General features: G+C 44.1%; 1 long non-coding RNA gene across 1 annotated transcript in view; it reads right to left on the reverse strand.

Moving 5' to 3' along the window:
* Positions 1–12,070: 12,070 nt before the first annotated feature.
* Positions 12,071–23,114, reverse strand: part of LOC138855117 (uncharacterized) — a 380,162-nt gene continuing 369,118 nt past the window's right edge. Inside the window, exon 4 of the long non-coding RNA XR_011394275.1 lies at positions 12,071–12,960. This is a non-coding gene — a long non-coding RNA (uncharacterized lncRNA). The remainder of the gene's footprint in view (positions 12,961–23,114) is intronic.

Below are 23,114 nucleotides of genomic sequence, written 5' to 3' on the forward strand. Positions count from 1 at the left end.
ATTCAAAGACATTGTATGGGAGACAATATTGGAGACAGGAGGAGGGCGAGTAAAGACTGGGACAGTAATGTACTGTACTAAAGTAGAGGGGGGGGACGGAAACGTGTTGGAAACTGGAGAAGTAGTTTGAGAGGGGACAGAAGAGGCAGAAACCTGGGAGGAGGCAGAAGAGGGAGAAACTTGGGAGGGGACGGGGGTGGAAGGCACAGGAGGAGGAGGACGGTGAACCTCCACACTTGTAATAGAGCCAGTGAGAGGGGAAGGGCCAGGTACAGAGACTGGAAAGGCAAAATGTGGAGGTGGAAGAAGGGAAGGAGGGGGTAAAGATCTGAGCAATGGGGAATTTTTGGACTTATGAGAAGTAGAGGGGCAATTGGTAGAATGTGCAGTATGAGGTCTTGTCTCCCGATTCCGGGAGAATGGGAAGATGTGAGAACAGACTGAGGTGTTGAAGCTGGGACATCTGAGCCCAGGACAGCAAAAGAATTAGATGCAAGTGTGACTATGTGGAGGGGTAGCCACAGAGGAGACCGCAGAAGATGGGGCCCAAGAAGTGGGGGGGGGGACGTTTACAAACAAGAGAATAAGAAACATCGTGTAGTCTCCCATGGAGGGAGAGATGAGGAACGGCCATAGCCTAAGGGAGATCTTCTGCCTCTGAGGCAATGGATTTCTCCCTCATTTAAGTAGACCTGGCAATGGTGAGAGTATGAAGAGTGAGCCTCATGACAATTAAGGCAAGAGGGAGATCGACTACAAGATGTATTAGAATGGTCAACGGCACGGCAGACTGGGCATTCGGCCATAGATCTGCAATATTTCACTGGGTGACCAAATCGCCAGCAATTTCTACACTGTTGCAGTGAAGGGATCACCTTTCGAACTTGTAACCGATGTCCTGCTACAAACAGAGGATGGGAGTTCACGGCTGTCGAAAGTTAATCGAGCCACATTGCAAGGGTAGTGTCTCTGCCCGCGGGCAAGAAGGACATGTCTACCTTGAGGACTGGGAGACCTTGGAGTTCCAGCTGTTCGAGAATGTCATTGCCTCATGTCTGGAAATTCTGTTGGACTACTGTGTGGGGCAGAATGACAGTACCACTACAAGTATTGAGGGAATGATGTTTATCGATAGTGACAGGAATAGTATTGATATGTGAAAGAGAAAGATCATTAGCTTGGGTAGCATTCTGGACAGTGATGATGCACATATAACTCTTAAGAGCATGAAAGGAAATATCTCTACAAACATGGCATAGCAGCGTTTTGTCAATACTATGGTCGGAAAGATAGTCAAAAGAGGAAGTTGATTGCAAAGTAAAGAATTTAGTCCATTGTGCATTCCGAAAACGAGTGTGGAAAGGGATCGCATGATGTGTCGATCTTTTCTGAGTATAACGAGAAGGCAATTGTCGTTGGCGTTTAGGAGTGGGACCGGAGTTGGTTCGACGTGGGACGGGCTGGCGATTCGAAAATTGCTGCACCATAGAGGGAGTAGCAGGAAGCATAGTCAAAGGAGAGCGGAGGTCAGACAAATCAAAGGAGCCAGTTGAAACCCAGGTACGTGAAGCGGGTGATAAAACAGCACCAGCAAGAGGTACAGGGGCATCAGGAGTGGCCGAAGAATGGTCAAAAAATGAGGCAGGGTCAGAATGGGGTGTAGTATCAAAGAGGGCCCCGGGGGTAGCAGGTTCATGGACTAGGGCTTCCATGGTTAGGTTACTTCTTTCTTTTTGTTTTTAAGAAAAAGAAAGAAAATAAAAAAGGAAGAAAAAGAATAAAAAAGGGGGGACTGGGGAGAAATAGTTCCAAGCTCAAGAGGACCTCAGCACCACAAGTAGCGCATATGCAGCATGGAACCCATGCCATACCCTACCCTTCATGCCAGTAAACCAGCAATCCGGGATAGCAACCTCACATCTGCCGAGCTACCTCGGTGGACAAAAGAGAAGGCGGCCAGATATCCACCACAAAGCATACCTCCTTCGGCCACCACTCCCGGAATCCGAAAGGCAGCCTCCAGAGATACACCCATCGCTCAAAGAAACCCAAAGCCACTCCCTGGGAGACCGGAGAGGAAGTGGGGCATCCCCAGGCGATCCAGATTCCAAGGCAAACTACACCACTGCCAAGAACCTCAAGGGAATGGGGTTGACCTGGTACCCTTTCCGCTACCTAGGAACTAGTGTGCCTGTGGGAAAAATCCCAAAGGCCAAAAAGAGGAAGGGCAAGAGGGAGGGGTGGGGAGGAGGAAAGGAAAAAGGGAGGATGGGGAGAGTGGGATAGGGAAGGGCGGATTGGGGGTTAATTAGGTTCAGTCTGAGGATGGAGAACAACAGGTAACTTCCTCTTATTAGCTTAAACTCGCATGACGTCACGTGATAACCATCCATGACGTCATCACAGACTAACAAGATAAATTTTTTCGACCAAACATTAACTAAAAATGCTGGGTCACTCTTGTGTCCCCTTGTTAACTTAAATGAAGTCAACATAGGATAACACTAATACACATTTTTTTTTATTTATTATGCAGTTCTAGTAATACAATACAACAGATACATTTTATTTCATATACATTTTTTTTCATAAATACAACATGGGAATCGCTCTATTCTGCTAGGTTTAGATGGCGGAATATCAGGGTGGCCATAAGCCAAGGATTCCTTATTATTCAAGTGATATCTTTTATCATCAAAGGCTGACAAGCCTCTCTTGTTAATTCTTACTGTACATATTTCTCCTTTTGCGTTATTTATAGACTTACACTTGAATAATTCCCTATCTACATTTGTTAAAACATTCTTATAATTAGCATGAGTTGTGAAATGTGACGGGATACCCTTGGCTCTGCTGACAGTAGTTGATCTTCCAGCAATCTTTACACAATACATTTTAGCTTTCAGAGCTGTCAACTCACTTATATGATTATCACACATTTCTGTTTTCAATAACCCCAGCTCACCTTTTCGACTATTATCATACAAGGGATGATCAGGACTGAAATTTGAAAAATCCATATACCCTAACAAAGGTTCTTTTTAACTCAGTATACAAATCTTTGCATTTTAAGCAAAAGATGAATGAATCGGTATCAGTATAAGCTAATCTTACATCATCACCATAATGTTGTTTTAAAAGTTCATACCAAAAATGATACAATTTCTTTTTGGCAATCTCAAGAATTTGAAAACCGAGATAAAGTGGTTGTTTAACTTCTAATTTTGCTTTGTTGAATGCACAAATCACTATCTTGATTCAAATGTGTGATATTTTTTAAGAAAGGATCTTTAGCGGCTCTAACAAATGCTTTCTCATTCTTGATGTATCTATAAGACTCAGCATACTTTGCGATATTTAACAATGATTTCCCACATATGGCATTATTAGTTAATTTGAAACCTTTTTACTTTATAGGACATTGTGTGGCTGTTCTCTGTGCTATATTAGTTGTTATGAAGGGTTCTAAAAATTTTGACTGAGTATATTCATATACTGCATGCACCTTTTCCACCTCTAACAGAAGTTCAATTAAACCATACCCCCGGCCGGGATTGAACCCGCGGTCATAGAGTCTCAAAACTCCAGCCCGTCGCGTTAGCCACTAGACCAGCTAGCCACAATAAGATTCATCCAACTAGGTATATTTCTACACCATAGGAAGGTTAGCACAGGCACCACTGTGACCACAAATGCAAGTTTTTACAGACGAATCTCCAGCTAGCATGGCCGTGACGAACTCTAGCTCAAGTCCCTTCACTGCCGTCAACATGACTCAAGAAGTTCAATTAATAATTGTAACAAATCTAGACTTATCAAATAATTTTTCTGGGGTAAAAAATTAGTTGGGGATCGTTCTACTTTCATTTTTCAATATAGATTCACAATAAGGAGATAACATCTCTTGTGATATATTCATGTGTGATAATGCCAAGGGTAGTGCAGCGGTACGTCCAGCTACCTCAGGGATCACATGTGTGATAATACAAAGGGTAGTTCATCAGTACGTCTAGCTACCTCAGGGGTCACATGTGTGATAATACAAAGGGTAGTTCATCAGTACGTCTAGCTACCTCAGGGGGTCACATGTGTGATAATACCAAGTGAAGTTCATCAGTGCTTCTAGCTACCTCAGGGGTCACATGTGTGATAATACAAAGGGTAGTTCATCAGTACGTCTAGCTACCTCAGAGGGTCATATGTGTGATAATACCAAGGGAGGTTCATCAATACGTTTAGCTACCTCAGGGGATACGTGTTTGGCATCACATTCTATCCAGTATCCCTTTTGACCTTCACACGAAACATTACTTAATCCCATATCGAGGAAAACATTCTTCTCCTCATTTGTTAATTTTCTTATACCATTCTGTGGAAGAGCTTCAACCATTGCACTAGCATACAAAGAATTGAAATTTAGATATAATGTGTGGGTTCCCATTCCGCTCTCAATAATAAAATTGTGATTAGTTAAGGGATTATCTGCTTTAGTATATTGATTAATTGCTCATGTAAACCCTCCTCTGAGATTCCTTTTAATCAAGTCATATAACTCATGGGATATATCATATCTAATTTTACATTAGTTTTCAAGAGGAATGCGTACCAGCTGAATGAAGATAAACTTATATAATTACTAACATCTAACTTATAAATATCTTTGAGTGTTTTACGCCACTCCATGAAGACATCGGTTAACAATACAACGTCTGTCTTGAGATATAACATCAAGTAATCTTCTATTATTATTATTATAATCAAAAAGAAGCGCTAAGCCACAAGGACTATACAGCGCTGCAGGGCAGGAAGGAAGCGAGGGCATCAGGTGGCAAAAGGGAGATGAATGAGTAATAGGTTACGGATTACAGCGGGGCAGTGGATGGTGAAAGGGTAAAGGGCAGCAAGAGACTGAACTAGAAAGGGCTGAGGGGAGTGCGAAAAGTATCATCAGAGTTTGTGGAGTAAATCAGTCGTTGTCAAGAAGTCAATGAGAGAGTCAGGATTAAAGGAGGGTCCATCAGCAAGAAGGGAAGGTAAAGAGAGAGTAGTAGAACGAAGACGACGTTGGAGGTAAATTCTGCGTGCTCGTTGATAGAGAGGGCAGTCTAACAGAATGTGGCTAATCGATACTGGAACTTGACACTGCTCACAGAGAGGAGCAGGGCGCCTTTCCATGAGATACCCATGAGTAAGACGAGTGTGGCCAATGCGAAGGCGGGAGAGAGTGGTCTCCCAACCTCGGCACTGATGACAAGAAGACGGCCAGTAACCTATGCTCGGTTTAATAGAATGAAGTTTGTTACCGAGCAGAGTTGACCAACGTTGTTGCCAACGGGTGCGAAGGTGGGTAGCTATTGTAGCAAAATAGTCAAGAAATGGGACACCTCGATAGGAAATTGGTAGGTCATGTACTGCTGACCGCGCAGCAGTGTCTGCCTGTTCATTGCCCTGTATGTCGACATGACCAGGGACCCAACAAAAAACAATATCTTTATGTTTGGTAGAGATACGGCGTAGCCAAAGTTGGATACGGAGAACTAGGGGATGAGATGTATCAAATTTTCGTATAGCCTGTAGAGCACTAAGGGAGTCTGAGACTACTACAAATGATGACATAGGCATAGATGCGATACGAATAAGTGCTGCAAGAATGGCATACAGTTCAGCAGTAAAAATGCTAGCTGAAGATAGTAAATGTCCCCGCACGACGCTGTCCGGAAACACTGCTGCGAATCCGACGCCGTCTGAAGACTTAGAGCCATCTGTGTACACAGCAGTGGCATGAGAATGGGAATGGAAGTGATCAAGAAAAAGAGAGCGGGAAGCCACCGTAGGCAGTTGAGCTTTCGAGCAAGGGAGTGAGAAAGAACAGACCCGAACAGCTGGAACTTCCCAGGGGGGTAGGGAAAAGTGAGATGCTACATGAACATATAAAGGTGGTAACTGAAGGGAAGACAAGAGTGAATGTAGGCGAAGAGAAAAGGGACGGAGCAAACAGGGGCGGCGAACGAATAAAGAATGTCTACTAATATCGGTGACGATTCTATAAATGGAAGGATTGTGTAGATCGTGAGAGCGTACATAGTAGCGAAGGCAATGGGCATCACGGCGATCAGACAAGGATGGAACATTCGCTTCTGCATAGAGGCTCTCAACAGGGGAAGAGCGAAAAGCACCAAGGCACAAACGTAAACCTTGGTGATGGATAGAGTTAAGGCTAGAGAGAGTAGCAGGAGAGGCCGCGGAATAAATCTGGTCACCATAATCGAGTTTCGATAAAACGAGGGCTGAATGTAGGCGAAGCAGAGTTCGACGATCAGCTCCCCAGGAAAGATGAGCAAGGGTTTTAAGAAGGTTTAGCCGGCTGTGACAAATTGCCTTCAGAGAGGTTATGTGAGGTTTCCAGGATAACCGACGGTCAAAGAGAAGGCCTAGAAACCTGACTGTATCACGTTCGGGGATACGGGAGCCATAGAGGTACAAAGGATGATCGGAGATAACAGAGCGTCTAGTGAAAGTAATTTGGTGAGTTTTGGTACTTGAAAATTTAAACCCATGCGTGGTGGCCCAAGTGGAAACACGGTCGACCGCATGCTGGAGAGAAACTGCAATAAGATGACAGTCAGCGCCTGCACAAGCAATAGCGAAGTCATCAACATAGAGTGATGACCAAACATTGGGTGGAAGAACAGAGGCCAAATCATTTATAGCAAGGAGAAAAAGTGTTGTGCTTAGAACACATCCCTGAGGGACACCTTCAGCTTGGACGAAGTCCGGGGAAAGAACATTATTGACTCGAACACGGAAATGTCTGTCAGTTAAAAAGTTCTTAAGGAAGGATGGTAGATTGCCTCGGAGGCCTAAGGAATGGGCCTGGGCCAAAATATTATACCTCCAAGTTGTGTCATATGCCTTCTCAAGGTCAAAAAATATGGCAATAACTGAGTGATTATTCGCAAAGGCATTACGAACATACGTATCCAAGCGAAGTAAGGGGTTTATGGTAGAACGACCCTTACGAAAGCCATATTGACTAGCGGAGAGACTGTTGTGTGTCTCTAAATACCACATTAAACGTCGATTTACGAGACGTTCCATCACTTTGCAAACTGCACTAGTAAGAGCGATGGGGCGATAGTGGGAGGCATCATGTCCAGTAGTACCCGGTTTGCGGAAAGGAAGAACAATGGCAGATTTCCACAGCTGGGGAAGAACTCCTTGTGCCCAAATAAGATTGAAGAGGTGTAAGAGGACTACAAGGGCTGACCGATGTAAATGTTGTAACATACGAATATGAATGTCGTCAGGCCCAGCTGCCGATGATCGGCAAGCTGAGAGCGTTGCCTCCAGTTCTTGAAGTGTAAAAGGCACATTATACTGTTCTTCTCTGAGAGAAGAAAAGTCCAAGGGCACTAACTCTCTGGCAGACTTTGAGGAAAGAAACGAGGGGCATAGATGGAGCCCTCGGGAAATACGGACCAGATGTGTGCCAAGTTCAATGGCAACGTCGAGAGGGTTTGCTACATCAACACCAGCGACCCGTAGAACAGGAGCTGGGTCAGGAGAGTATTTACCACTCAATTTCCTCACTTTTTTCCAGACTGCACTCATAGAAGAAGCAGAGGTGATGGTGGAAACATAGTCTCGCCAACAAGTGCGTTTAGCTTCACGGATGACACGGCGAGCGATCGCACGCTTCTGCTTAAAATCAAGAAGTCTCTCAGCGGTTCTATTGTACCGGTACCTGCCCCATGCAGCACGCTTCAAACGTACTGCACGAGCACAAGCGGGAGACCACCAAGGCACGCACTTCTGAGAATGCCTGCCTGAGGTTTGGGGTATAGAATGAGAAGCTGCGGTATAAACTGACGTCGAGAAGATGTGTAGGAGCTCATCAATGGAGGATGAAGAAGGAACCTCACTAAAAGCAGTGAGGTGTGAGTAAAGATCCCAATTTGCTCGATCAAACTGCCAGCGAGGGCTACGGAAAGGTGGTGAATAGGAAGGAGAAGTAAGAATGATCGGAAAATGATCGCTGTCATGTAAGTCTGGTAGAACAGACCAGGTGAAGTCTAGTGCAGTGGAGGAAGAGCAGACTGATAGATCGATGCAAGAGAGAGTATGAGTACGAGGATCAAAATGGGTGGGAGTACCCGTATTTAAAACATGGAGGGGGTGAGAGGCAAGAAAAGCTTCCAACTGAATGCCACGTGAGTCACAATGAGACCCCCCCCAGAGGAAATGGTGGGCATTAAAATCACCAAGTAACAGAAGTGGTGGTGGTAAGGATGAAACAAGAAAGGCAAAGTCTGGGATAGAAAATGCTCGAGAAGGAGAGAGATATAAAGAACATATTGTAAACCACTTATTCAAGTGGATACGGGCTGCAGTGTAATGCAGCGATGTATGGACAAATAGTTGACAGTACGGAATATCATTGCGTAGAAGAAGGGCACTTTCATTAAAGGTCCCATCTGAGAAAGGATCCGAAGAATACAATAAATTATAGCCTGAGATAGGTTGGAAAACAGCCGAGTTTAATTTTGGTTCTTGTAAGCAAGCACCAACAGGGGAAAACCTGGAAAGCAACATCTGAAGCTCACCCCGATTACCCCTGAGGCCGCGGATATTCCACTGTAAATAGGCCATGATTGGCGATGAAGAAAATATCAGGAATCTGTAGGTAAAGGCACCTACGGACTAGAGGGGTTAGAAAAGTCAACGTGTGGTGGCATTGGAAGATGTTCAAGTAGCGAAGGAACGGAGCGTTGCGAAGAATGGGGTTGTGAAGATGGAGGAGAGGGAAGAGAAGGAACAGGAAGTGAATCAGTGTCCATTGAAGGTTTAGTCTCTGCAATATATTCTGAAATGGCTTCAAGTGTTTCTGAATTCAAAGATGTATGGGAGACCATATTGGAGATAGGAGGAGGAGGGTGAGTAAAGATTGGGACAGTAATGGGCTGTACCAAAGTAGAGGGGGAGGGAAAAGTGTAAGGGACTGGAGATGAAGTGTGGGGGGGGACAGAAGAGGCAGAAACCTGGGAGGTGACAGAAGAGGGAGAAACTTGGGAGGGGACGGGGGTGGAAGGCATAGTACGAGGAGGAGGGTGAATCTCCACACTTGTAATAGAGCCAGAGAGAGGGGAAGAACTAGGTACAGAGACTGGAAAGGTAAAGTGTGGAGGTGGAAGAAGGGAAGGAAGGGGCAAAGAAGATTTGAGCAATGTGGATTTTTTGGACTTCTGAGTAGAGGGGCGATTGGTATTAGGTGTCGTACGAGGTCTTGTCGATACTGGGGCTTGTGAGGAAGGACGCGAAGATGTGAGAACAGACTGAGTTGTAGTCGGGACGTCAGAGCCAAGGACAGCAAAAGGATTAGATGCCGTAGTGGCTATGGGAGGGGTAACAACAGAGGAGGCTGCAGAAGATGGGACCCCAGAAGTGGGGGGACGTTTGGAAACACGAGAATAAGAAACACGGGGTAGTCTCCCTTGGAGGCGGAGATGAGTAACTGCCATAGCATAAGGGAGACCTTCTGCCTCTTTGAGGCAACGGATTTCACGTTCATTTAAGTAGACCTGGCAACGGCGGGAGTACGAAGGGTGAGCTTCATTACAATTAAGGCAAGATGGAGGTTGACTGCAAGATGTATTAGAATGGTCGTCGGCACTACAGACTGGGCATTCGGCCATAGATCTGCAATATTTCGCTGGGTGACCAAAACGCCAGCAATTTCTACATTGTTGCGGTGTAGGTATCACCTTTCGAACTTGTAACCGATGTCCCGCGACATATACAGAGGACGGGAGTTCTCGGCTGTCAAAAGTTAAACGAGCCACATTGCAAGGGTAACGTCTCCGCCCCCGGGCAGGAAGGACATAAGTGTCTACTTTGAGGATTGGGAGATCCTGGAGTTCCAGCTGTTCAAAAATGTCATTGCCACATGACTGGAAATTCTGTTGGACTATGGTATGGGGCAGAATGACAGTACCACTACAAGAATTGAGAGAAAGATGTTTTTCAATAGTGATAGGAGTAGTATCGATATTCGAAAGGAGAGAAAGATCATGAGCTTGGGTAGCATTCTGGACAGTGACGATGCGCGTACCGCTCTTGAGAGCGTGAAATGAAATATCTCTGCCAACATGACGCAGGAGCGCTTTGGCAATACTATGGTCAGAAAGGTAGGCAGAAGAAGAAGTTGGTCTTAAAGTAAAGAATTTAGTCCATTGTGTGGTCCGAAACTGAGCGTGGAGAGGGAGTGCTTGACGTGTCGGTCGTTTCCGAGTAGAATGGGAAGGTAACGACGGAGCATCATCAGGAGATTGACGTTGGCGTTTAGGAGTAGGACCGGAGTTGGTCCGGCATGAAATGGGTGGGCGATTCGAAAATTGCCGTACCGTAGAGGGAGAAGCCGGAAGCATAGTCAAAGGAGAGCGGAGTTCAGACAAATCGAAGGAGTCAGTCGAAGCCCCGGTACCTGAAGCGGGTGAGGAAACAGCACCAGCAAGAGGTACAGGGGCATCAGGAGTGTCCGAAGAGTGGTCTAAACACAAGGCAGGGTCAGAATGGGGTGCGGTATCAAGAAGGGGCCCGGGGGTAGTGGTTTCATGGACTAGGGCTGCCATGGTTAGGTTACTCCTTTGCTTTTTGTTTTTAAGAAAAAAAAAGAAAGAAGAAAAGAAAATAAAAACAAATAAAAGAATAAAAAAAGGGGGGAGCGGGGAGGAATAGAGTAATCTTCTAAACTCTTACATTTTCCTAAGTCAAACACTTTCATAGCATCATGGTCATAATCTTCCTGGCTAATAGTGCTATTTCTTAAAAGAATTAAAAAAATGTTCTTTACTCGGTAGTTTTATTTCATCGAGTTTCTTTAAATTATCAATATAATCATAGCACAAAACTTGTTTTCCTTTACATAACGAAGGCAACACATCCTGAGGCACATCTTTCAGAATAGCCTCTGTATATTTCAATGATTTATCTACCTAGATATGTTGATCTGCTAAAGTGGAAAGAGATCCATTCAGTAAAGACAAGGAATCTTGAAACCTAACCTTACCTATGTCTACTTACAAGAATTTGAGTCCTTGTTTCGAATGAAGATTAATTTCATATTTATCAACCTGCAATTCCTTAAATCATACGACATGTTATGACAAAAAAGTAATAATTTCTCACTCTTATCTTTGCACTGTAAATTGCAACGAGCACAATATGCACCAATATAATTACTAGATTTTAAGGTGTGATCATGATGTTTATGTTTATCTTGGGCGTCTTTGAAGGTGTTACCACATAATTCACAAGTGCTCTGAGAAACTTGTCTCGTCTTATCCTCCTGACATATGTATTATATGATACTCTCTTCTAAACTTTATCTTAGCCCATTCACCACAAACATTTAAAATGAAATAATTAACTGCATCCTCGCCCTTGTAAATCTTCATACACACTATTTCACCTGTGCGACCAAATATAACAATAAACAATGGCCTTATGGCGAGACTCAATTTTACCTGACGGGTGAGTGGTATCTAATGCACATTCGAAATCAAATACACCGATGTATTCGCTGGAATGTGTATGACTAAAATTTCTGAAGTGTACAGTTGTTCCTTCCGGGTGGAATACGGGAATCTGATTGATTTTACATCCATCTTCGTGGATATTTAACTCTTCCTGTGTATTCAACTTCATCAAACAACTATGGCATGATCCTTCATTATCGTTCTAACATATTCATCAAAATCTTTGATTAAAACCGAATGACTTTCATTCAACAATAACGCACACATGATGTCCTTATATTTCTTTTTCCCCTTACGACACATGGCCACAAATGCCCCATCTTGATCCTTTCTTAATTGATAAACATATAATGACATCTTATTTTCCTTTTGTATTATTATTATAATCAAGGGGGAAGCACTAAACCCGTAGGATTATACAGCGCCTATGGGGGGATGGAAGGCATTCAGGCTTAATTCAGGGAACTGGAGCACAGATCCAATTCCCTAGATCAAGAGCCCCTCACCAGCGTCAAGGAGCCTTCCTTGAGGGGTTTCCTTTTGTAATATACCCAACTTATCACGTGTAATTGAAAATCATCTATAAAAGATTTTGCATGATTAAGACATCCTCTCTTAGTATCCACAAATCTGGATATATTTTTCCATGACTTGTTTTTTTGACATTGTAAGGCAGCAAAAGCACGCAGTACACACCGCATCATTAATCTTTGAATTAAATATATATTGCCTCCCTCACAGTTTCTTGGAATATTCCACATATGATCCTACCTGTTCTCTGAATTCTACTTTGACATATTCGGTACTGAAAGATTCGATTTTGTCTATGATCCAACGAGATCCTTCCTGATCTTGCAACTCTGTCTTATATCTTTCTAATATCTTCCCCACCCATCGATCAAATACTTCAGAGATTTCCTCTTCGCTTACTAAACTCAAACGCTAAATTTATCACAAATTGTCCTTTTTGATCATCACCCGATATGTTTGGACGGAATGTCCTTATAACTATAATCTGGTGGATTCTGAGTGACATTACCAGAGGTGATCTATCATATCTCGCATCTGATCTATAACATTATCCCTATCAACATGCAAATATAATCTTAACTCTTTGTTATAAGTTGAAGGAACACTGTAATTCCTGTGTACCTTCCTCTAAAATTCTGGATGTATGTGATAAATTCTGGATTCCCAGCTGCATCATGTGAGGTAGTTGCTCTCTCATCATCTTCATTAACGGGGATAGAAGTATCCACATCCCCGGATGCACATATGCGCTGTGAGGTACCAACACAGGAAGAAGTACCTGCACTCTCATCTTCATTAACGCTGGTAGAAGTAACCATATTCCCCATCGCACCTCCAAGCTGTGCGTCATTACTCTCAGTTTTATTCACAACAGTAGAAGTACCATGAGTATTTCCTGCGGAGAAAAAATATATCCAATTCATAATCCAAAAAAAAATATTTTTACATATTACGAATTAGTAGGTTGGTGTCGGTAGTAGATTGGTAGACAGCAACCACCCAGGGAAGTACTACCGTCCTGCAGATGACTATGAAACAAACCTGTAACTGTTTTGCATGATGGTAGGATTGATGGTGTCTTTTTCTGTCTCATAAAAACGCTAGATAACAGGGATATCTTGCTACTCCTACTTACACTTTGGTCACACTTCACAGACATGCACACACACACACACATTATATATATATATATATATATATATATATATATATATATATATATATATATATATATATATATATATATATAGTATATATATATATATATATATATATATATATATATATATATATATATATATATTTTATCACACTGGCCGATTCCCACCAAGGCAGGGTGGCCTGAAAAAGAAAAACTTTCACCATCATTCGCTCCATCACTGTCTTGCCAGAAGGGTGCTTTACACTACAGTTTTTAAACTGCAACATTAACACCCCTCCTTCAGAGTGTAGGCACTGTACTTCCTATCTCCAGGACTCAAGTCCGGCCTGCCGGTTTCCCTGAACCCCTTCATAAATGTTACTTTGCTCACACTCCAACAGCCCGTCAAGTATTAAAAACCATTTGTCTCCATTCACTCCTATCAAACACGCTCACGCATGCCTGCTGGAAGTCCAAGCCCCTCGCACACAAAACCTCCTTTACCCCCTCCCTCCAACCTTTCCTAGGCCGACCCCTACCCCGCCTTCCTTCCAATACAGACTGATACACTCTTGAAGTCATTCTGTTTCGCTACATTCTCTCTACATGTCCGAACCACCTCAACAACCCTTCCTCAGCCCTCTGGATAACAGTTTTGGTAATCCCGCACATCCTCCTAACATCCAAACTACGAATTCTCTGCATTATATCCACACCACACATTGCCCTCAGACATGACATGTCCACTGCCTCCAGCCTTCTCCTCGCTACAGCATTCATCACCCATGCTTCACTCCCATATAAGTGTGTTGGTAAAACTATACTCTCATACATTCCCCTCTTTGCCTCCAAGGACAAAGTTCTTTGTCTCCACAGACTCCTAAGTGCACCACTCACCCTTTTCCCCTCATCAATTCTATGATTCACCTCATCTTTCATAGACCCATCCGCTGACACGTCCACTCCCAAATATCTGAATACATTCACCTCCTCCATACTCTCTCCCTCCAATCTGATACCCAATCTTTCATCACCTAATCTTTTTATCCTCATAACCTTACTCTTTCCTGTATTCACTTTTAATTTTCTTCTTTTGCATACCCTTCCAAATTCATCCACCAATCTCTTCAACTTCTCTTCAGAATCTACCAAGAGCACAGTGTCATCAGCAAAGAGCAACTGTGACAACTCCCACTTTTTGTGTGATTCTTTATCTTTTAACTCCACGCCTCTTGCCAAGACCCTCGCATTTACTTCTCTTACAACCCCATCTATAAATATATTAAACAACCACGGTGACATCACACATCCTTGTCTAAGGCCTACTTTTACTGGGAAATAATTTCCCTCTTTCCTACATACTCTAACTTGAGCCTCACTATCCTCGTAAAAACTCATCACTGATTTCAGTAACCTACCTCCTACACCATACACCTGCAACATCTGCCTCATTGCCCCTATATCCACCCTGTCATACGCCTTTTCCAAATCCATAAATGCCACAAAAACCTCTTTAGCCTTATCTAAACGCTGTTCACTTATATGTTTCACTGTAAACACCTGGTCCACATACCCCCTAGCTTTCCTAAAGCCTCCTTGATCATCTGCTATCCTATTCTCCGTCTTACTCTTAATTCTTTCAATAATAACTCTACCATACACTTTACCAGGTATACTCAACAGACTTATTCCCCTATAATTTTTGCACTCTTTTTTTTCCCCTTATATATATATATATATATATATATATATATATATATATATATATATATATATATATATATATATATATATATATATATATATTCGCATACATACATCTAGGTTTTTCTCCTTTTTCTAATTAGCTCTTGTTCTTCTTTATTTCTTGTATTTGTCCATGGGGAAGTGGAAAAAAATCTTTCCTCTGTAAGCCATGCGTGTCGTATGAGGCGACTAAAATGCTGGGAGCGATGGGCTAGTAACCCCTTCTCCTGTAGAAATTTACTAAAAAAGAGAAGAAAAACTTCATAAAACTGAGATGCTTGAATGTGCATAGATATAGTGCTGATGACAAGAAACAAATGATTGCTGATGTTATGAATGAAAAGAAGTTGAATGTCCTAGCCCTAAGCAAAACAAAGCTGAAGAGGGTAGGTGAGTTTCGGCGGGTGGAAATAAATTTGATTAAATCTGGATTATCTGAGAGAGTTAGAGCTAAGGAAGGGGTAGCAGTAATGTTGAAGGATCAGTTATGGAAGGAGAAAAGAGAACATGAATGCATAAATTCAAGAATTATGTGGATTAAAGTAATGGTTGGATGCGAAAAGTGGGTCATAATAAGCGTGTATACAACAGGAGAAGAGAGGAATGTAGAGGAGAGAGAGAGATTTTGTGAGATGTTAAGTGAATGTATAGGATCCATTGAACCAAGTGAGAGAGTAATTGTGGTAGGGGACCTAAATGCTAAAGTGGGAGAAACTTTTAGAGAGGGTGTGGTAGGTAAGTTTGGGGTGCCAGGTGTAAATGATAATGGGAGCCGTTTGATTGAACTTTGTATAGAAAGGGGTTTAGTTATAGGTAATACATATTTTAAGAAAAAGAGGATAAATAAGTATACAATATATGATGTAGGTCGATTATTATTATTATAATCAAAAAGAAGCGCTAAGCCACAAGGGCTATACAGCGCTGCAGGGCAGGAAGGAAGCGAGGGCATCAGGTGGCAAAAGGGAGGTGGATGAGTAATAGGTTACGGATAACAGCGGAGCAGTGGATGGTGAAAGGGTAAAGGGCAGCAAGGGACTGAGCTAGAAAGGGCTGAGGGGAATGCGTAAGGAATCATCATCAGAGTTTGTGGAGTAAATCAGTCGTTGTCAAGAAGTCAATGAGAGAGTCAGGATTAAAGGAGGGTCCATCAGCAAGAAGGGAAGGTAAAGAGAGAGTAGTAGAATGAAGACGGCATTGGAGGTAAATTCTGCATGCTCGTTGATAGAGAGGGCAGTCTAACAGAATGTGGCTAATCGATACTGGAACTTGACACTGCTCACAAAGAGGTACAGGGTGCCTCTCCATGAGATACCCGTGAGTAAGACGAGTGTGGCCATTGCGAAGATGGGAGAGAGTGGTCTCCCAACCACGGCACTGATGACAAGAAGACGGCCAGTAACCTATGCTCGGTTTAATAGAATGAAGTTTGTTACCAAGCAGAGTTGACCAACGTTGTTGCCAACGGGCGCGAAGGTGGGCAGCTATTGTAGCAAAATAGTCCAGAAATGGAACACCTCTATAGGAAATTGGTAGGTCATGTACTGCTGACCGCGCAGCAGTGTCTGCCTGTTCATTGCCCTGTACGTCGACATGACCAGGGACCCAACAAAAAATAATATCTTTATGCTTCGTAGAGATACGGCGTAGCCAAAGTTGGATACGGAGAACTAGGGGGTGAGATGTATCAAATTTTCTTATAGCCTATAGAGCACTAAGGGAGTCTGAGACTACCACAAATGATGACACAGGCATAGATGCGATACGAATAAGTGCTGCAAGAATGGCATACAGTTCAGCAGTAGAAATGCTAGCCGAAGATAGTAAATGCCCCTGCACGACGCTGTCCGGAAACACTGCTGCGAATCCGACGTCGTCTGAAGACTTAGAGCCATCTGTGTGCACAGCGGTGGCATGAGAATGGGAGTGGAAATGATCAAGAAAAAGAGAGCGGGAAGCCGCCGTAGGCAGTTGAGCTTTCGAGCAAGCGAGTGAGAAAGAACAGACCCGAACAGCTGGAACTTCCCAGGGGGGTAGGGAAAAGTGAGATGCTACATGAACATATAAAGGTGGTAACTGAAGGAAGACAAGAGTGAATGTAGGCGAAGAGAAAAGGGACAGAGCAAACAGGGGTGGCGAACGAATAAAGAATGCCTACTAATATCGGTGACCATTCTATTAATGGATGGATTGGAGATCGTGAGAGCATACATAGTAGCGAAGGCAATGGGCATCACGGCGATCAGATAAGGATGGAACATTTGCTTCTGCATAGAGGCTCTCAACAGGGGAAGAGCAAAAAGCACCAAGGCACTAACGTAATCATTGGTGATGGATAGAGTTAAGGCTAGAGAGAGTAGCAGGAGAGGCCGCGGAATAAATCTGGTCACCATAATCGAGTTTCGATAAAACGAGGGCTGAATGTAGGCGAAGCAGAGTTCGACGATCAGCTCCCCAGGAAAGATGAGCAAGGGTTTTAAGAAGGTTTAGCCGGCTGTGACAAGTTGCCTTCAGAGAGGTAATGTGAGGATTCCAGGATAACCTACGGTCAAAGAGAAGGCCCAGAAACCTGACTGTATCACGTTCGGGGATACGGGAGCCATAGAGATACAAAGGATGATCGGAGATAACGGAGCCTCTAGTGAAAGTAATTTGGTGAGTTTTGGTACTTGAAAATTTAAACCCATGCGTGGTGGCCCAAGTGGAAACACGGTCGACAGCATGCTGGAGAGAAACTGCAATAAGATGACAGTCAGCGCCTGCACAAGCAATAGCGAAGTTATCAACATAGAGTGATGACCAAATATTGGGTGGAAGAACAGAGGCCATATCATTTACAGCAAGGAGAAAAAGTGTTGTGCTTAGAACACATCCCTGAGGGACACCTTCAACTTGGACGAAGTCCGGGGAAAGAACATTATTGACTCGAACACGGAAATGTCTGTCAGTTAAAAAGTTCTTAAGGAAGGATGGTACATTGCCTCGGAGGCCTAGGGAATGGGCCTGGGCCAAAATATTATACCTCCAAGTTGTGTCATATGCCTTCTCAAGGTCAAAAAATATAACAATAACTGAGTGGTTATTCGCAAAGGCATTACGAACATACGTGTTCAAGCGTAGTAAGGGGTCTATGGTAGAACGACCCTTACGAAAGCCATATTGACTAGCGGAGAGACTGTTGTGTGTCTCTAAATACCACATTAAACGTCGAATTACGAGACGTTCCATCACTTTGGAAACTGCACTAGTAAGAGCGATGGGACGATAGTGGGAGGCATCATGTCCTGTAGTACCCGGTTTGCGGAAAGGGAGAACAATAGCAGATTTCCACAGCTGGGGAAGAACTCCTTGTGCCCAAATAAGATTGAAGAGGTGTAAGAGGACTACAGGGGATAACCGATGTAAATGTTGTAACATACGAATATGAATGTCGTCAGGCCCAGCTGCCGATGATCGGCAAGCTGAGAGCGTTGCCTCTAGTTCTTGAAGTGTAAAAGGCACATTATACTGCTCTCTGAGAGAATAAAAGTCCAAGGGTACTAACTCTCTGGCAGACTTTGAGGAAAGAAACGAGGGGCATAGATGGAGCCTTCGGGAAATACGGACCAGATGTGTGCCAAGTTCAATGGCAACGTCGAGAGGGTTTGCTACATCAACAGCAGCGACCTGTAGAACAGGAGCCGGGTCAGGAGAGTATTTACCACTCAATTCCCTCACTTTTTTCCAGACTGCACTCATAGAAGAAGCAGAGGTGATGGTGGAAACAGTCTTGCCAACAAGTGCATTTAGCTTCACGGATGACACGGTGAGCAATCGCGGTTCTATTGTACCGGTACCTACCCCATGCAGCGCGTTTCAAACGTACTGCACGAGCACAAGCAGGAGACCACCAAGGCACGCACTTCTGAGAATGCCTGCCTGAGGTTTGGGGTATAGAATGAGAAGCTGCAGTATAAACTGACGTCGAGAAGAGGTGTTAGGAGCTCATCAATGGAGGATGAAGAAGGAACCTCACTAAAAGCAGTGAGGTGTGAGTAAAGATCCCAATTTGCCCTATCAAATTGCCAGCGAGGGCTACGGAAAGGTTGTGAATAGTAAGGAGAAGTAAGAATGATTGGAAAATGATCACTGTCATGTAAGTCCGGTAGAATAGAGCAGGTGAAGTCTAGTGCAGTGGAGGAAGAGCAGACTGATAGAACGATGCAAGAGAGAGTATGAGTACGAGGATAAAAATGGGTGGGAGTACCGGTATTTAAAACATGGAGGGGGTGAGAGGCGAGAAAAGCCTCCAACTGGATGCCACGTGAGTCACAATGAGACCCCTCCCAGAGGAAATGGTGAGCATTAAAATCACCAAGTAGCAGAAGTGGTGGTGGTAAGGATGAAACAAGAAAGGCAAAGTCTGGGATAGAAAATGCTCGAGAAGGAGAGAGATATAAAGAACATATTGTAAACCACTTATTCAAGTGGATACGCGCTGCAGTGTAATGCAGCAAGGAATGGACAAATAGTTGACAGTACAGAATATCATTGCGTAGAAGAAGGGCAATTTCATTAAAGGTCCCATCTGAGAAAGGATCCGAGGAATACAATAAATTATAGCCTGAGACAGGTTGGAAAACAGCCGAGTGCAATTTTGGTTCTGGTAAGCAAGCACAAACAGGAGAAAACCTGGAAAGCAACATCTGAAGCTCACCCCGATTACCCGAGGCCGCGGATATTCCACTGCAAATAGGCCATGATTGGCGATGAAGAAAATGCCAGAAATCTGTAGGTAAAGGCACCTACGGACTAGAGGGGTTAGAAAAGTCAACGTGTGGTGGAATTGGAAGACGTTCAAGCAGCGAAGGAACGGAGCGTTGCGAAGAATGGGGTTGTGAAGATGGAGGAGAGTGAAGAGAAGGAACAGGAAGTGAATCAGTGTCCATTGAAGGTTTAGTCTCTGCAATATATTCTGAAATGGCTTCAAGTGTTTCTGAATTCAAAAATGTATGGGAGACCATATTGGAGATAGAAGGAGGAGGGTGAGTAAAGATTGGGACAGTAATGGACTGTACCAAAGTAGAGGGGGAGGGAAGAGTGTAAGGGACTGGAGATGAAGTGTGGGGGGGACAGAAGAGGCAGAAACCTGGGAGGTGTCAGAAGAGGGAGAACTTGGGAGGGGACGGGGGTGGAAGGCATAGTACGAGGAGGAGGAGGGTGAATCTCCACACTTGTAATAGAGCCAGAGAGGGGGGAAGAACTAGGTACAGAGACTGGAAAGGTAAAGTGTGGAGGTGGAAGAAGGGAAGGAAGGGGCAAAGAAGATTTGAGCAATGTGGTTTTTTTGGACTTCTGAGAAGTAGAGGGGCGATTGGTATTAGGTGTCATACGAGGTCTTGTCGATACTGGGGCGTGTGAGGAAGGACACGAAGATGTGAGAACAGACTGAGTTGTAGTCGGGACGTCAGAGCCAAGGACAGCTGGAGTGGCTATGAGAGGTGTAACAACAGAGGAGGCTGCAGAAGATGGGCCCCCAGAAGTGGGGATGTTTGGAAACACGAGAATAAGAAACACGGGGTCGTCTCCCTTGGAGGCAGAGTAACTGCCATAGCATAAGGGAGACCTTCTGCCTCTTTGAGGCAACGGATTTCACATTCATTTAAGTAGATCTGGCAACGGCGGGAGTACGAAGGGCGAGCTTCATTACAATTAAGGCAAGATGGAGGTTGACTACAAGATGTATTAGAATGGTCGTCGGCACCACAGACTGGGCATTCAGCCATAGATCTGCAATATTTCGCTGGGTGACCAAAACGCCAGCAATTTCTACTTTGTTGCGGTGTAGGTATCACCTTTCGAACTTGTAACCGATGTCCCGCGCCATATACAGAGGACGGGAGTTCTCGGCTGTCAAAAGTTAAACGAGCCACATTGCAAGGGTAACGTCTCCGCCCCCGGGCAGGAAGGACATAAGTGTCTACTTTGAGGATTGGGAGATCCTGGAGTTCCAGCTGTTCAAGAATGTCATTGCCACATGACTGGAAATTCTGTTGAACTATGGTATGGGGCAGAATGACAGTACCACTACAAGAATTGAGAGAAAGATGTTTTTCAATAGTGATAGTAGTATCGATATTCGAAAGGAGAGAAAGATCATGAGCTTGGGTAGCATTCTGGACAGTGATGATGCGCGTACCGCTCTTGAGAGCATGAAATGAAATATCTCTACCAACGTGACGCAGGAGCGCTTTGCCAATAGTATGGTCAGAAAGGTAGGCAGAAGAAGTCGGTCTTAAAGTAAATAATTTAGTCCATTGTGTGGTCCGAAACTGAGCGTGGAGAGGGAGTGCTTGATGTGTCGGTCTTTTCCGAGTAGAATGGGAAGGTAACGAAGGAGCATCATCAGGAGATTGACGTTGATGTTTAGGAGTAGGGCCGGAGTTGATCTGGCGTGAAATGGGCGGCCGATTCGAAAATTGCCGTACCGTAGAGGGAGAAGCCGGAAGCATAGTCAAAGGAGAGCAGAGTTCAGACAAATCGAAGGAGTCAGTCGAAGCCCCGGTACCTGAAGTGGGTGAGGAAACAGCACCAGCAAGAGGTACAGGGGCATCAGGAGTGTCCCAAGAGTGGTCTAAACACAAGGCAGGGTCAGAATGGGGTGCGGTATCAAGAAGGGGCCCGGGGGGTAGTGGGTTCATGGATTGGGTTCTCCATGGTTAGGTTACTCCTTTGCTTTTTGTTTTTAGGAAAAAAAAAGAAAAGTAAAATAAAAAAAAGAATAAAAAAAGGGGGGAGCGGGGAGGAATAGTTCCCAGGAGGAATGAAAGATCCGTGCCCAAGAGGACCTCAGCACCACTAGTAGTGCAGATGCAGCATGGAACCCGTGCCATACCCTACCCTTCATGCCAGTAAACCAGCAATCCGGGATAGCAACCTCACATCTGCCGAGCTACCTCGGTGGACAAAAGAGAGGGCGGCCGGATATCCGCCACAAAGCATACCTCCTTCGGCCACCACCCCCGGAATCCGAAAGGTGGCTTCCAGAGATACATCCGTCGCCCAAAAGACACCCAAGCTACTCCGGGATACGGGAGAGGAATAGGGACATTCCCAGGCGATCCAGATTCCACGGCAAACTACGCCACCGCCAAGAACCTCAATGGAATAGGATGGACCCCGGTGTCCTTTCCCCTACCTAGGAACTAGCGCACCTGTGGGAGAAATCCCAAAGGCCATAAAGAGGAAGGGCAAAAGGGAGGGGTGGGGAGGAGGAGGAGGAATGGAAAAATGGGAGGATGGGGAGAATGGGGGGTAATAAGGTTTGGTCTGAGGAAGAAGACCGACAGGTCTAATTCCTCAGACCAAGAGCCTCTTCACCACGCCAAGGAGCCCCCCTTGAAGAGGATGTAGGGTGAAATGACAGTAGTTTGTTGGATTATGTATTGGTAGCTAAAAGACTGTTGAGTAGACTTCAGGATGTACATGTTTATAGAGGGGCCACAGATATATCAGACCACTTTATAGTTGTAGCTACACTGAGTGTAAAAGGTAGATAGGATACAAGGAGAATAGAAGCATCAGGGAATAGAGAGGTGAAGGTTTATAAACTAAAAGAAGAGCAGTTAGGGTAAGATATAAACAACTACTGGAGGATAGATGGGCTAATGAGAGCATAGGCAATGAGGTCGAAGAGGTATGGGGTAGGTTTAAACATGTAGAGTTAGAGTGTTCAGCAGAAGTTTATGGTTACAGGAAAGTGGGTGTGGGAGGGTAGAGGAGCGATTGGTGGAATGATGATGTAAAGAGAGTAGTAAGGGAGAAAAGGTAGCATATGAGAAGTTTTTACAAAGTAGAAATGATGCAAGGAGAGAAGAGTATATGGAGAAAAAGAGAGAGGTTAAGAGAGTGGTGAAGCAATGTAAAAAGAGAGCAAATGAGAGAGTGGGTGAGACGTTATCAACAAATTTTGTTGAAAATAAGAAAAAGTTTTGGAGATTAACAAGTTAAGGAAGCCTAGAGAACAAATGGATTTGTCAGTTAAAAATAGGATAGGAGAGTTATTAAATGGAGAGTTAGATGTATTGGGAAGATGGAGTGAAAATTTTGAGGAATTGTTAAATGTTGATGAAGATAGGGAAGCTCTGATTTCGTGTATAGGGCAAGGAGGAATAACATCTTGT

This window comes from Cherax quadricarinatus, chromosome 81 (genome assembly GCF_038502225.1).
Source record: "Cherax quadricarinatus isolate ZL_2023a chromosome 81, ASM3850222v1, whole genome shotgun sequence".
Classification (NCBI taxonomy): Eukaryota; Metazoa; Arthropoda; class Malacostraca; order Decapoda; family Parastacidae; genus Cherax; species Cherax quadricarinatus.